The sequence below is a fragment of the Pteropus vampyrus genome, unplaced genomic scaffold (assembly GCF_000151845.1).
Source record: "Pteropus vampyrus isolate Shadow unplaced genomic scaffold, Pvam_2.0 Scaffold285, whole genome shotgun sequence".
NCBI classification, from domain to species: Eukaryota; Metazoa; Chordata; class Mammalia; order Chiroptera; family Pteropodidae; genus Pteropus; species Pteropus vampyrus.
The window spans coordinates 551,981-566,445 of NW_011889066.1; the positions used below are offsets into that span (position 1 = coordinate 551,981).

The 14,465-nt window shown below is 38.1% G+C and overlaps 1 pseudogene; it reads left to right on the forward strand.

Moving 5' to 3' along the window:
- The first annotated feature begins 2,246 nt into the window (after nt 1-2,246).
- On the forward strand, nt 2,247-3,527 carry LOC105302818 (annotated as a pseudogene).
- Nucleotides 3,528-14,465: the final 10,938 nt, after the last annotated feature.

Consider the following 14,465-nt stretch of genomic DNA (forward strand, 5'->3'; position numbering starts at 1 on the left):
TGTTGACAAGGATGTGGAATAATTAGAACTCTGACATATTACTCGTAGGAGTATAAAATGCTACGACTAATTTGGAAAACTGGGTATTTTCCTATAAAGTTAAGTATACATTTGCCCAGAAGTTCACTTCTAGGTTTTACCCAAGTTATACAAAAATATATGTTCACAAGAAGACACACAGAAAAAAATAGTAATAAACAAAACAAAACAAAACAAAAAAACCCAACAACCTGGAAACAACACAAATGTCTATTAACAGGAGAATAAAACAATTTGCAACATTCCTACACAAAGGAACAAACTACTGATATGTACAACAGCATGAAGGAATCTCAAAAATATCATGATGAGCAAAAGAAGTTAGATACAAGAGTACACACTGTGTGATTCCATTTATATGAAGTTCTAGAACAGGCAAAATAACCAACAGTTACTAAAATCAGAGCACCTGTTGCTTGGAGTGAGGAGAGTTGTCTAGAAGTGGGTACAGGAGAATTTTCTGGGGTGATAAAGATGTTCTCTATCTTGACTGAGTGTTGGTTATATGGGCATAGATACTTTTCAAAATGCACTAAATTGCACACTAAGATCTGTGCATTTTATTGTATGTAAATTTTACCTCTTGTATGTAAACTTTTGCATAAAAATGCAAAAATTCCCAAAGAATAATCATTTTATCTAATATTTACACATTAGGTTTTTAGATGTCTTCTGATGGAGATCCCATGTTAATCATGTAGGAAGCACTAATAGCTATAATTCCATATATCAAAACTAATAGAACATGGATATGACCAAAGCTGTTTTAAGGAAAATTAGTAACTTTTATTTAACATTTGTTACTATATGTCAGTACTCTGGATGTTATTCTATCCTCCTGTTGGCTGGTAAGAAAACTTAAAAATCTGCTTCCCCCGGTCAGTATTTCCAGGGTTTAATAGAAGGAAGTAATTATAATTCTCCTGATCACTCTTGACTTTAAGTCACCGCCTCCACTGATTTTGTGATCCATCTTTTGGATTTTGCTTCCTTTGCTCTTTGCATATGGCTTCTTTTTCTTGGGACAACACCCATAAAACCGGCAACATATTTTCACTCTTCCAAGTACCACTAACTCAAGGTTGTGTGTAGAGCTTATTTGACTGAAGTTTCACATTCGTGGAGTAATTTGATATTACAATGTAACACGTCAAATGAGAAATATGCTTCTGTGGATCTTCCGTTGGTCATTTTTTTACATTTCATATCCAGTATCTGGCCATTTAGCTGGGCTGTCTCCATCCTGCTATTAATATTTTCTCATCTCCCCCTTAGCTTTCTGTAGTTCCCAACACTCTTTCTTATCTTGTAGTTTCTCTCCTCACCAATGTAGGCTAGCCTCTGAGATCTAACTTTTGACATGTCAGATGGTCCAGTAAGGTATTTTACTGAGCTCCCTGAGACAGATTTTAAACTAATAAGTATCTTCCCCTTCACCTACTTTGAAACCAGGAAATACAGAAAATTCTCACAAATGTCCTCCAGTTTGGGGAAAAATGAATGGCCGTGAAGTCTCAGGGGATAGAGAAGAAAAACTGTTGGGAGTGGAATATCTTACATATTACCACCTGATTATAGAAAAGGCCAGAAGGGGCCATTTTCTAGGCTCCTTTGCCATTTTTAGGATCCTTTGCTGTGTTGAGAAAATGACTCAAAGCCCATCAGAATGAGATACATCTCTGTGAGGGTGTTAGTCCCCAGTATAAGACACTAAATGAGTGCTCAGAAGAAAGAGCAGTGTTCAGGTAAGAGAGTCAACAATTCCAGTTGGCTCAGCATTGTCCCCCACCCCCATCCCACATGTCCTCCAGTCAAACAAAAATTAATATAAAGCAACTCTTAGGCTACAGATTGTGGCTAAGAGGAGAAGGCAAATGACTGTCATATAAGATAGAATAAATATTAAAGAGAACTTATCCACAAGACAGCAGAGTAAACAGAAGATCTGGGCAGTTGGGTACCATCATAAGTATGTGTAAGATGAAAAGAAATGACATGAAGCTATGAAATAACAACAAAAATGCATAAAGTTTACATGGCGATAACAGTCAAATCACTCAGTCTGGAGGAAACAAAAGGGTCCGGGCCACAGGTGCTGAAAACCCTACGCGGAGGCTGCGGGCTCCGCGTGTATGCCAGCAGACCCACTCCCGGAGCACTTACCTGACTGCCTTTGCCTAGCCAGTGTGAGGTGGTGCCAGGCCCAAATGGCTCCCAAGACTCTGGCCCACGGGCTGATCTTGCTCTACTTACTTGGGAAGAAGCAGTGCAGCAGTGGCTGGTGATAGAGTGGAAGGTGTACAACATCAGCGAGTTCACCTGCCAGCACCCCAGGGGCTCACAAGTCATCAGCCACTAAGCAGGGCAAGATGCCATGGATCACTTTGTGGCAATCCACATCAACAAGGTCCGTGTGAGCAAGTACATGAACTCCCTCTAGACTGGAGAACTGTCTCTGGAGCAGCCCAGCTTTGAGCCCACTGAGAATAAAGTGCTGACTGATGAGTTCCAGGAGCTGCGGGATACAGTGAAAAGGATGGGGCATATGAAGGCTGTGTCTTCTTCCACCTGTACCTGCTATACATCTTGTTGCTGGACGTTGTGGCCTGGCTCATTCTTTAAGTCTTTGGGATGTCCTTCATGCCCTTCCTTTTTTGTGTAGTGCTGCTCAACACAGTTCAGCTCCAGACTGGCTGGTTGTAGGATGACTTGGGGCACCTGTCTATCTTTAGCACCTCTAAGTGGAACTACCTACTACATCATTTCCTGACTGATCACCTGAAGGGGGCCCCTGCCAGCTATTGGAACCACATGTACTTCCAAACCCAAGTTCTTCCACAAAGATCCAGACATCAATATGCACCCTTCTTCTTTGCCTTGGGTAAGACCCTCAATGTGGAGCTTGGGAAACAGAAGAAAATGGTACTTGCCATACAATCACCAGCACAAATAGTTCCTGACTGGACAGTCAGCCTTGCTGCCTCTCTATTTCCAGTGGTATAGTTTCTATTTTGTTATCCAGAAGAAGAAGTGGGTGGACTTGGCCTGGATGATCACCTTTTATGTCTGCATCTTCCTCATTTATGTGCCGTTGTTTGGATTGAAAGGCCTCCTGGGCCTTTTCTTCATGGTCAGGTTCCTGGGAAGCAAATGATTTGTGTGAGTGACACAGATGAAACATATCCCCATGCACACTAATCAAGACTGGAATGTGGACTGTCTCCACTCTACTTCAAGCAACATGCAGCATCTACAAGTCTGCCTTCGATGGCTGGTTCGGTGGACATATTAACTTCCATATTGAGCACCATCTTTCCTCTATGATGTCTTAACACTATTATCATGCAGTAGCTCCCCTGGTGCAGTCCCTCTGAGCCAAGCATAGCATAGAGTACCAGTCCAAGCCCCTGCTCTCAGCCTTTGCCAACATTGTTCACTCACTGAAGGAGTCTGGGAAACTCTGGCTAGAGGCTTATCTTCACCAATAACAATGGCCTCCCCAACTGGAAGAGGAGCCTCTGGAGCCAAAGTAGAGGGGAGCTTGAGGGATGATGCCACTACAATTCTAACATTCAGAGGGAATGGATCTGAGGAAATAAAGGCTCTGGCTCAAACCCTTCTTTATCTCCTAGGAAGATTTATAACCCCAAAAGGGTGAAAGAACATGCAAGCCCCTGGAAAAAGGGATGAAGCTGTTGGGGTAGGGATGTGAGTTTTATTGTTCCTTTTTTTTTTTTTCTAGTTTGTCAGATGCAGATGATTGGTGAGCAAAGAGGAAGTCAGGAGGGTGTTAGAAGAATAGGGAGGACCTACTAAGCCCAGAAATCAGGGAAGAGACTTAGCACAAAACTTCCAGAAAAAGGTGAGCTCATCTTACCAGTATACTTTTCAATGCCTTCTTCATCCTTGCTTGCAAATCTTAGAAGTTCACAGGGTCAAGGGGGATAGAGCAGCTGAATCTTTTGAGCAAGATGTAGAATTCTGAGGCTTGGCAAAATGCAGAGCCTGGAAGCTCAGCTTATTCTAGGGCTAGGTGTGACTTATGTCTGTCTCAGGCTCCAGGAGAAGCAATTTCTCCACTTTTAGAAGAGGCAAGGCAAAGGCCAGGGCTGTGGTGTTGGAGACATCTGGTCTCGAAGAATCCTGCCACTATTGGTTTTGGTCTCATCTTCCATCCAGGGTAACAAGGGAGCATTAGGACCTAGGTCTTGCCAAAATGGTTAGCAGAGAGAATTGCTGGCCATTAAAAATCCCTTCAGTTTCTGATTCACCTCTTCTAACTAGTACCTAAGAAACAAAACACTCCTAGGACAGGGAGTCCACTTCTTGCTCCATACGTAAGTGAGCACAGAAGGCAACTTAATTTTCTTCTCCTTAGAAACAAATAGGGGCTCTTAGTGGTTTCTCCAAGTTTAAGACAATAGTAGTCAGTGAGCACAAGTGACTAAGATGGAGATACTGAATTACCAGTCATGAGGAAAACACGAGTTTCAGTCATAAAAAATATAAGGGCTGTAAGAAATTTTCTATAACCTAAATTGTGTTATAGCATTACTTTTGAGCAGGAGCAGTGAGTTAAATGTAATCACTTCATAGCTCTAAACCAGAAATAAGAAGACAAAAACACAGAAGTTTGTGATCATCTGTGATCATCTTGTTGTCATTAGGCATCTAACTCTGTCAACTCTGTTCAAGTGTCTTTCTCTGCTGGAGATCAGGTAGATATTTAAGATAATCTCTTAAAAATTTCACTCTAATACAGAAATGCAATTTTTTAATCTCCTGGTTTTTGAAAACAGTTTAACCTATTCTAGAGAGCAAACATAGGAAGATGCCCCAGGATTCTCACCTAAACTCCAGGGCTTGTCATCAGCATTTATACCCTCTTCCCTTCCCAAAACCATGACCTTTAAGTCCAGATGTGGGGATTATTCACCTGTTCAACAGCATCTACTGTAAGTATAGTGAGCATTTGGGAAAGTGGTGGTGGGTGGAGGACAAAGCACAGCCCTGGGAGAATATGTGTTTAGTTTTTGGAGAGAATGGCAATCAGGGAGATAAAGCATGTTGGGATGGGACTACAAGTACTACCTGTCTTGATTTATTAGAGGTTTGTTAAAACAAAGACAGAAAGATTTAAAAACAAACAAATGGGGGAGAACAGGTTGCAGAAGTGTTCAGATTTTTTCCATTTGAGCAGAACCTGATTTAAAACAGCATAGGTAGAAAAGTTAGAAGCAGAATTGAAGAGTTCTATTTTCACTGTCATCCTCACTCCAGGATAGGTGCTGATCCTTCTCTATCCCTCTGTTCCCTGCTACCTAAGGTTTGGGTGTGGTGTCACCAGCCTGCAAGCTGGTGACCACCACTGTGGTCTTCTTTCCTTAGCCAAGTCCAAATCCTCAAAACACCTTAACCACTGTGGTCTTCTTTCCTTAGCCTAGACCAGTGTGATCTCACATGGCCAAAAAGGGACATATCAGTGACAAAAAGTTCAGACTGTTACAACAGTAACACAAGTGATCTCAAATCCAACGACAGATGAGAAAAAGGCTTAAAAAGAACAAGTCACCTCTGGTCACAGATTGTGGCAGAACTAACATTTGAACTCATTTTCTAAAAACTCCAACTTCTTTGCTTGTCTTTGTTATTTTCATCTTCTTATCACTTATCCAGAGGCATTTTCTTTAATTAGGCCCAATATCAGTACCTTTTTGTATGTGCCAATTTTGTTACAGCTTGATGAAGAAAAGATGAAAAAGTGAATTTTGACTAAAAAAAAGAGAAAGAATTCAAGAAATATTGCATACTGTACTTCTTATAAAAAATGATTTGCTAATACATAGAATCAATGGTAAAACTTTAAAAAATTATTTTTAATTTTATGTAGTAAAAAAGGAAAAGGTCAGTGTTATGTGTTACATTCATATAAACACAGACTGAAACTAAGTGATTGTAGAAATGTTTATTGTAAGCATTTCTAAATATAAGTGTTGTAACACTTGACAAAATAAAAATGAAATATAGCTAACAAAATGTTAGTGGAGAAAAAGTAGAAGAATACAAATATTCTCATATTTTATACCAGGGAATCAATAGTTTTATTCAAAATTGAGACATGTAGATAAAAACATATAATAAATTCAATTTTCTAATAATTTTATAACCTTATAATTTTAGAGAATAATTTTAGAATAATTTGAGAATAATTTTAGGAATAATTTTAGAGATATCTTTTAGGGACATCTTATTAAAAAAAACATTTTCCTAAAGTTCAGCAATTTCTTCAATTTCACACAAGTTTTTATTCTCCTAGTAAAGTCAAATAATAAATACAAATCTTTCAATTTGTATATATATCTAGACAGATGTCTAGAGTGCTATTCATCCCATATTTAACACTGTTTAGTTTCCTGCTTGGTGGGATTTGGGGAAATTTTTTGTTTGGGTTTTTTTCTTTCTTTTAAGATTTTGTTTATATTTATTAAATTGTTTAATTTTTATTTTTCTTTTAATGAAAACTTTAATAATTTTTTGAAATATTTTCTATGGCCTGCAAGATATAAATAGCTTTTCAATGGGAAAGGCCAATGCAATTTAGAAAAGACAACAGTGAAGAGAAATGACTAGCCCTATGAAATAAAGAAACATTGGACTGCAACTACAGAAAATAAAACAATGTGGTACTGAAGGAAGAATAAGTAGCTATTTCACTGGGACAAAGTGAAGCATATAAACTAACTCATGTTTATATTGGAATTTCTGTCTTTAGATGTAGCATATTAAATAAATGAGATTATTTAATAAATTCTGTTAGAAAAAATGCTAGATATTTGAAGAAGTTAAAACACTATCTATCTCATTACATATGATACATTAAGTCCATAATGCTTAAAATTTTAAGAGTTTACAAAAGGAAAAATAAGAGAGTGGCAAAATGGCATAGATGATAGAAACTTCACTCATCCCCTCATTCGACCACATGAAAGTTGAGATGGAAGCAGAGTTGCCTGGGAATCTAGATGAACAGAAGCCCTACGACTTGAGAGAGAAATAAGAAATCACCCTGCAACAGTTGGAGGTAGGAGAGGGTGAAGATGCAAGGCTTCCTGGTCCCTAGCTGCTGAGAAGCTGAGGCAGCCAGCAGCCGCAGACACCTATCAAAGGGGCTGTGTTCGCAATCGGACCTTTGTGGTGACAGACCTGCTTGCTCTGATCAGGTAGGTTGGTTGTGGGGTGGGGGTGGGAGAAGGGGCACCAGGGACTTACAGAAGAACACTAAGTTGTTGGAACGAAGGCCAGAGGTGACACTTTCTCTCAGGCTAAAGTACTGATGTTATCCATTGCTCCTCTGCTGAGCCCTCCCCTACCTCAGGGTGCCGATGCAGTGCTTTCATAGCTGAGAAGTCATCAAACTGGCTAACAGAGGTCTCTCCACCCAAAGGATTCCCTGAAACTCTGCCTCCCCCAACTCGCCCTACCCAAGCCATATTCAATTGTGTCCTCCTCAAGTCCTGTGCCACTTACTGAGCAGCCCCAAGACTCACACTGGTGGCAGCTGATCTCAGTTTCTGGTGTGGCTTCTTGAGGCAACTATAAGCACAGCATCTGTAGATTGCTTGCTGAATCTTAACAGGTGGCCCCAGAGGGGCACAGGCTGGGGCTAAACTTGGCCTGCAGCTGAACCTCTCTCAGGGCTGTGTTGCTTGACACCTACTACACAAAGCTACACTGATAAGACTGGGAGACTTAGGAACTTTGCTTAGTACATAGAAACGGACACAGAAAGCCAGCCAAAATGGGAAGACAAAGAAGGAGAAACCATATGAAAGAAGAGAACATAGATACAGAAATAATGGAGTCAAGCAATCTAACAGATGCAGAGTTCAAAATACTGGTTATATAGATGCTCAATACAATTAAAGGAAGTGTAGATAAATTTAGAGAGAACTTTAACAAAGAGAAAAAACATAAAACCGGAAATGGAAATTATTAAAAGGAACCAGTCAGAAATGAAGAACATATTATCTGAGATGAAGAGTATATTAGAGGGAATCAACAGGATGGAGGAGGAAGAGGATTGAAACACCAATATAGAGGGTGAGGAAGCCAATGACACCAAACAAGAACAGAAAGAAAAAAGTAATCAAGAATATAAATATAATTTAAGGACCCTATGGGACAAAATTAAGGGTAACAACATCTGTGTCATAGGGATATCTGAAGAAAGAGAACAAAAAAAATATATTTGAAGAAATAATGATGGAAAATTTCCTTAACTTGTTGAAGGAAATAGACATTTACCCCCAGGAAGCTCAGAGTGTCCCCAAAAATATGAATTCAAAGAGGACCGCACCAAGACACATCATAATTAAAATGCTAAAGGTTAAATGCAAAGAGAGAATCTTAAATGCAACAAAAGAAAAGCAATTAGTTACCTACAAGGGAGCTCCCATAAGACTAGCAGCTGATTTCACAAAAGAAACTTTGTGGGACAAAAGGGCTTGGCACAAAATATTCAAAGTGTCGGAAACTCAGGATACACAACCAAGAATACTTTATCCAGCAAAGCTATCATTTAGAGTTGAAGGATAGATAAAGAGCTATCCAGAAAAAAATAAACTAAAGGAATTCATTAACACCAAGTCAATATTACAGGACTTGTTGAAGGGACTTCTTTAAGAAGAAAAAATGTGTATCAAAAACATGAATAAAAAATGGTAATAACTACATATTTATCAACAAGTACTTCAAATGGAAAAGAGTTAAGTGCTCCAACCAAAAGAGAGAGAAGTTGAATGGATAAGAAAACAAGACCCCTACCTATGCTGCCTACGAGAGACTCACTTCAGATTAAAAGACACACAGAGACTAAAAGAAAGGGGATGGAGAAGATATTGCCGTGATAGACCTAGAGGGTATTACACTGAATGAAGTAAGTCAGATAGAGAAAGACAAATACTACATGATTTCATGTACATGTGGACTCTAAAGAACAAAATAAATAACAATAATAAAAATGGAAACAAATAGATATAGTGAATAGATATAGAGAATATTTGGAAGGCTAATAGATAGGAGGGGGGATTGAGAGGATGCTGAATTAAGAACTACAAATGGATGGATACAAAAAAGTCATGGAGATATAACTGTAACATAAGGAAAATAGTCAACAATGTCATAAAAAATGTGTTAGGAGAAAAGGGGTACCTGATTTAGTGGGGTGATCACCTCATGAGTTATACAGATCTCTAGTCACTATGCTGTACAACTGAAACTAATATATTATTGTAGGCCAACTATAATTGAAAAAAAAACCTCATTGAATTATACAATGTAAATATGAGCAACTAATTGTCTATTATACTTCAATAAAGCTCAGGGGAAAAGCAAAAAAAAAAAATATCCACATAGTCTCTCCATATTTGTACATCTAAATAAAGTTGGCATTTAGAATAGGAGAAAAAGGGAAAAATAAAAGAAAAAACATAAAAAAATAAAAAATTACAGGCAATTTCTGGGTAAAGAAGAACTTTATTATGATACTTAAAGAAAACTAAAAAAAAATGGTAAGAAGATTGACTACTTGAGATTTTTAAAATATAGTATAAACTGGGGGAAAACTTGCAATTTTACACATATATGCAACTAATTAATATCTTTAATATAGAAAAAACTTCTACTATTCAATAAGAAAATGAATGAATGACATGAACAGATCAGTCACAAAAAGAAGAAACGGAAAAAATAAAAAGAGAAGAAATACTTTATTTCGCCTGTAGACAAATAAATGAAATTTCAAAACTGTGGAAATTTCAAAAATTTCACAACCCCATGATTATTTTGTAACTACCAACGTGTACTTCTTAATCTCTTCCACTTTTCCTCCCACCCTCTAATCTCCCTCCCATCTGGCAACGTCAAAATGTTCTCTGTATCTATGAGTTTGTTTCTATTTTATTTGTTTATTTTGTTCTTTAGATTCTACATGTAAGTGAAATCATAAGGCATTTATCTTTCTTTGCCTTATTCTACTCAGCATAATAATACCCTCTAGGTCTATCCATGTTATTGCAGATAGCAAGATTTCATTCTTTTAGATTTTTTTATGGCTTAGTACTATTCCATTGTACATATGTGACATTTTTTCTTTATCCATTGCCTCCACATCTTAGTTATTGTAAATAATGCTGCAGTGAACATATGGATGCATATATCTTTTTGAATTAGTGTTCTGGATTTCTTTGGATAAATACCCAGAAGTGAAATTACTGAGTCCTTCTTTGTCTCTTGTTATAGGGTTTGTTTTAAAGTCTACTTTGTTTGATATGTATACTGCAACCACAATTTCTTTTGTTTGTTTTCATTCTCATGAAATATCTTTTTCCATCCTTTACTTTCAGTCTGTGTATGTCTTTTGATCTGAAGTGAGTCTCTTGTAAGCAGCATATGTAAGGATCTTGTTTTCTTATCCATTCAGCCACCCTGCATCTTTTGATTGGAACATTTATACCATATTTACATTTAAAGTATTTGTCAATAGACATGTAGTTATTGCCTTTTTATTATTCATATTTTTTATCTTTTTTTTTTTCGGGAACTCACTTTGACATTTCTTGAAATACTAGTTTGGTAGTGATGAGCTCCTTCAACTCTTTCTTCTTTGGGAAACTCTTTATCTTTCCTTCCATTCTAAACAATAGCTTTGCTGTGTAATATTGGTTGAGGGTCCTGGCTTTGCATCACTTTGAATATTTCATGCCAATTCCTTCTGACCTGCAAAGTTTCTGTTGAGAAATCAGCTGACAGTCTCATGAAAGCTCCTTTGTAGGTAACTGTTTTTCTCTTGCTGCTTTTAAAAGTCTCTCTTTGTCTTTAATCCTTGGCATTTTAATTATGATGTGTCTTGGTGTGGGCCTCTTTGGATTCCTCTTTTTTGGGACTCTGTGCTACCTGGGCTTATATGTTTATTTCCTTCACCAGGTTAAGGAAGTTTTCTGTTATTATTTCTTCAAGTAGGTTTTCAATCCCTGCTCTCCCTCTTCTTCTCTGCTATCCCTGCAATGCAAAAGTTGTTATGTTTAATGATATCCCAGAGGGCCCTTAAACTATCTTCATTTTTTTAGATGATAGTTTTTGCTGCTCTGATTGGGTGTTTTCTGTTACCTTGTCTTCCAAAATGCTCATTTGATTCTCCACTTCATCTAATCTGCTGTTGATTTCATTTAATGTATTCTTCATGTCAGTTATTATAATCTTCATTTCTGACAGGTTCTTTTTTATATTTTCTGTCTCTTTGTGTAAGTTCTCACTTAGTTCATCTATATTTCTCCTAAATTCATTGAGCATATTTATAACAAATGTTTTGAACTCTGCACCTGGTAGATTGCTTGTCTCCATTTTGTTTATTTCTTTTTCTGGAGCTTTGTTCTGTTATTTTATTTGAGACATGTTTCTTTGTCTCCCTATTTTGGCTGCCTCCCTGTATTTGTTTCTATATCTTAGGTAGGGTTGAGCTATGTCTCCTGTCCTGGTCTTAGTATACTGGCCTTGTGTGGTAGTTGTACTATGGGGCCCAGTGGTGCAGTCTCCCCGGTTACCTCAGCTCGGTGCCCCAGGTATGTCCCTTGTATGGGTTGTGTATGCCTTCCTGTTGTAGTTGAGTCTTGGTTGTTGTTTGCTAGTCAATGGGAGGCTGATTTCTTGTAAGGACTAGCCATAACTACAATGGAGGAGCTTTAGCAGGGCTCTGGTGCACTTTGGGTATGTGATTTGTAGAGGTGATTGGATGGTACTCTGGTGTGGTCTGAAGCTGACCACCCCATGTGTTGGTTCTGGGGTCTCTTGGGAGGAGCTCTGGTGCAGCCTAAGGTAAGCTGCTGCCTGTGTCCTGGCAAGGGCCACTTGGTACGAACTACAAACAAATCTGCAGGTGGTTGTCACTTGTGCTGGGCTTGGAGGTGCCTGGGAGAAGCTAAGCTGTGAACCGAGGCTGGCTTCCACTAGTGCCAAGCTTGGGGCTGTTTAGCAGGAGGTATGGGGCACATCGAGGCCAAATGCTGCTTGTTTGAGGTTTGTGAACCTTTGAGAGATTTTAGGAAAGTTTGCAGCATGAATCATAACAGGATATTTGTATGGAAAAGCCAGTAGAAGCAGCAGGGGTGGGCCATAATTTGGGTTGGGCGAGGTTTCAGGGAATCACCAAGACAGGGCAATCAGTGTTAGCCTGGTTGATAGAAACTCAGATATGGCAGCTGCCTGCATAGCAGCAGTGGAGAGGGGTCAACAAAGAAATAATGTATTCTGCTAGAATTTCTGTCTAGGAGAAAGCTGCCCCTCTAGCTCTTGCCCTGAAGCCAGATAATTCAGTTCCTCCCCAAATGTTTTTTCAAGCTTCTGCCCCAGTGCTAGAGCTCAGAGTGAGTTAGTCTATCAGCAAAGCTCTTTAAGTGGGACGCCTGTGTCTCCAGCCACCCTCTTTCTCATTCAGCTAAAATCTCTGCTGGTTTTTGCAGCCAGAAGTTATGGGGACATCTCTTCCCAGCATTGGGATGCTGGGCTGGGGAGGCTGGTGTGGGACTGGGAACCCTTGCTCCTCCAGGGGAACCTCCACAGCCAAGATATCTTTCCCAATTTTTAACTGCCACATGTAATGTGGGACCAGCATTTTCCAAGTCTCCACCTCTTCCCCTGGTCTTGAGGTGGCTTTTTTCTGTATGTCCTCAGTTGTAGGACTTCCATTCACCTAGACTTAAGGCACTTTTCAGTGATGGTTGTTCTGTAGTTCAGTTGTAATTTTCAAAAGGTCATGAGAGGAGGCAAGCATAGTATATACCTATTCCACCATCTTGACCTGGAATCTCTCAAAGAGAGAATATTAAAAGCAACAAGAGAAAGGCAATTAGTTACTTAAAAATGAGCTCCCATAAACCTGTCAACCGATTTCTCAACAGAAACTTTGCAGGCCAGAAGGGATTGGCACAAAATATCCAAAGTGATGAAAAGCAGGGACCTATAAGCAAGACTACTCTACCCAAGGCTATTAGTTAAAATTGAAGGAGATGTAAAGAGCTACCCTGAGAAGAAAGAGCTAAAGGAATTAATCACCACCAAGCCAGAATTACAAAAAAAAAAAAAAAATATGTTAAAGGGACTTTTTAAGAAGAAGAAAGGGAGAGAGAAGATAAATATGAATAATAAAATGGCAATAACTATGAACCTATGAATAATCACTTTAAATGTAAATGAATTAAATGTTCCAATGAAAAGACTTAAGGTAGCTGAATGGATAAGAAAACAAGACCCGTACATATGAAGACTATAAGGGACCCACTTCAGATTGAAAGACACACCTAGATTGGAAGTAAATGGATGGAAAAATATATTTCATGCAAATGGAAATTTTAAAAAGCTTAGGTAGCAATACTTATATCAGACAAAATAGACTTTAAAACAAAGGTAATAATAAGAGACAAAGAGAAACAGGAATGATAAAGCGATCAATCCAACAAGAGGATATAATCCCTATAAATATTTATGCACCCAACATAGGAGCACCTAAATATATATAGCAAATATTAACCAACATAAAGGAGAGATTGACAGCAATACAGTGATAGTAGGGGACTTTAACACCCATTGGAATCAAAGGATAGATCTACCAGACAGAAAATCAGCAAGGAAAGAGCAGCCTTTAAATGACACACTAGATCAGATGGATTTGAGATTTTTAAGCATTTCACCCTAAAGTGGCAAAATATACGTTCTTTTCAAGTGCACATGGAATGTTTTCCAAGATAGACCATATGCTAATCTACAAAGCAAGTCTCAATAAATTTAAGAAGATTTAAGTAATACCAACTTTTCTGATCACAATAGTGGGAAACTAGAAATAAATTACATGAAAAATACACAAATACATGGAGGCTAAATAACATACTACCAAACAATGGATGGGTTAATAATGATCAAGGAAGAAATCAAAAGATACCTTGAGACAAATGAAAACAAAAATACATTTACCCCAAATCCATTGGACATAGCAAAAGCAGTCCTAAGAGGAATAATCATAGCAAAACAAGCCTACGTGAAGAAACAAGAAAAATCTCAAATAAACAATGTAACCTTACACCTAAAGTAACTAGTTAAAGAAAAGCAAACAAAGCTCAAAGTGAGTAGAAGAAAGGAAATAATAAAGATCAGAGTGGAAATAAAATAGAGTCTAAAAAAATAATACCAAAGATCAATTAAGCCAAGAGCTGGTTCTTTGAAAAGATAAACAAAATTGATAAACTTTTAACCAAAATCATCAAGAAAAAAAGAAAGCATCCAATTAAATAAAATCAGCAATGAAAGAGAAGTGATAACTGACACCACAGAAATACAAAGAATTGTAAGAAAATACTATGAGCAATTGTATGTCAAAA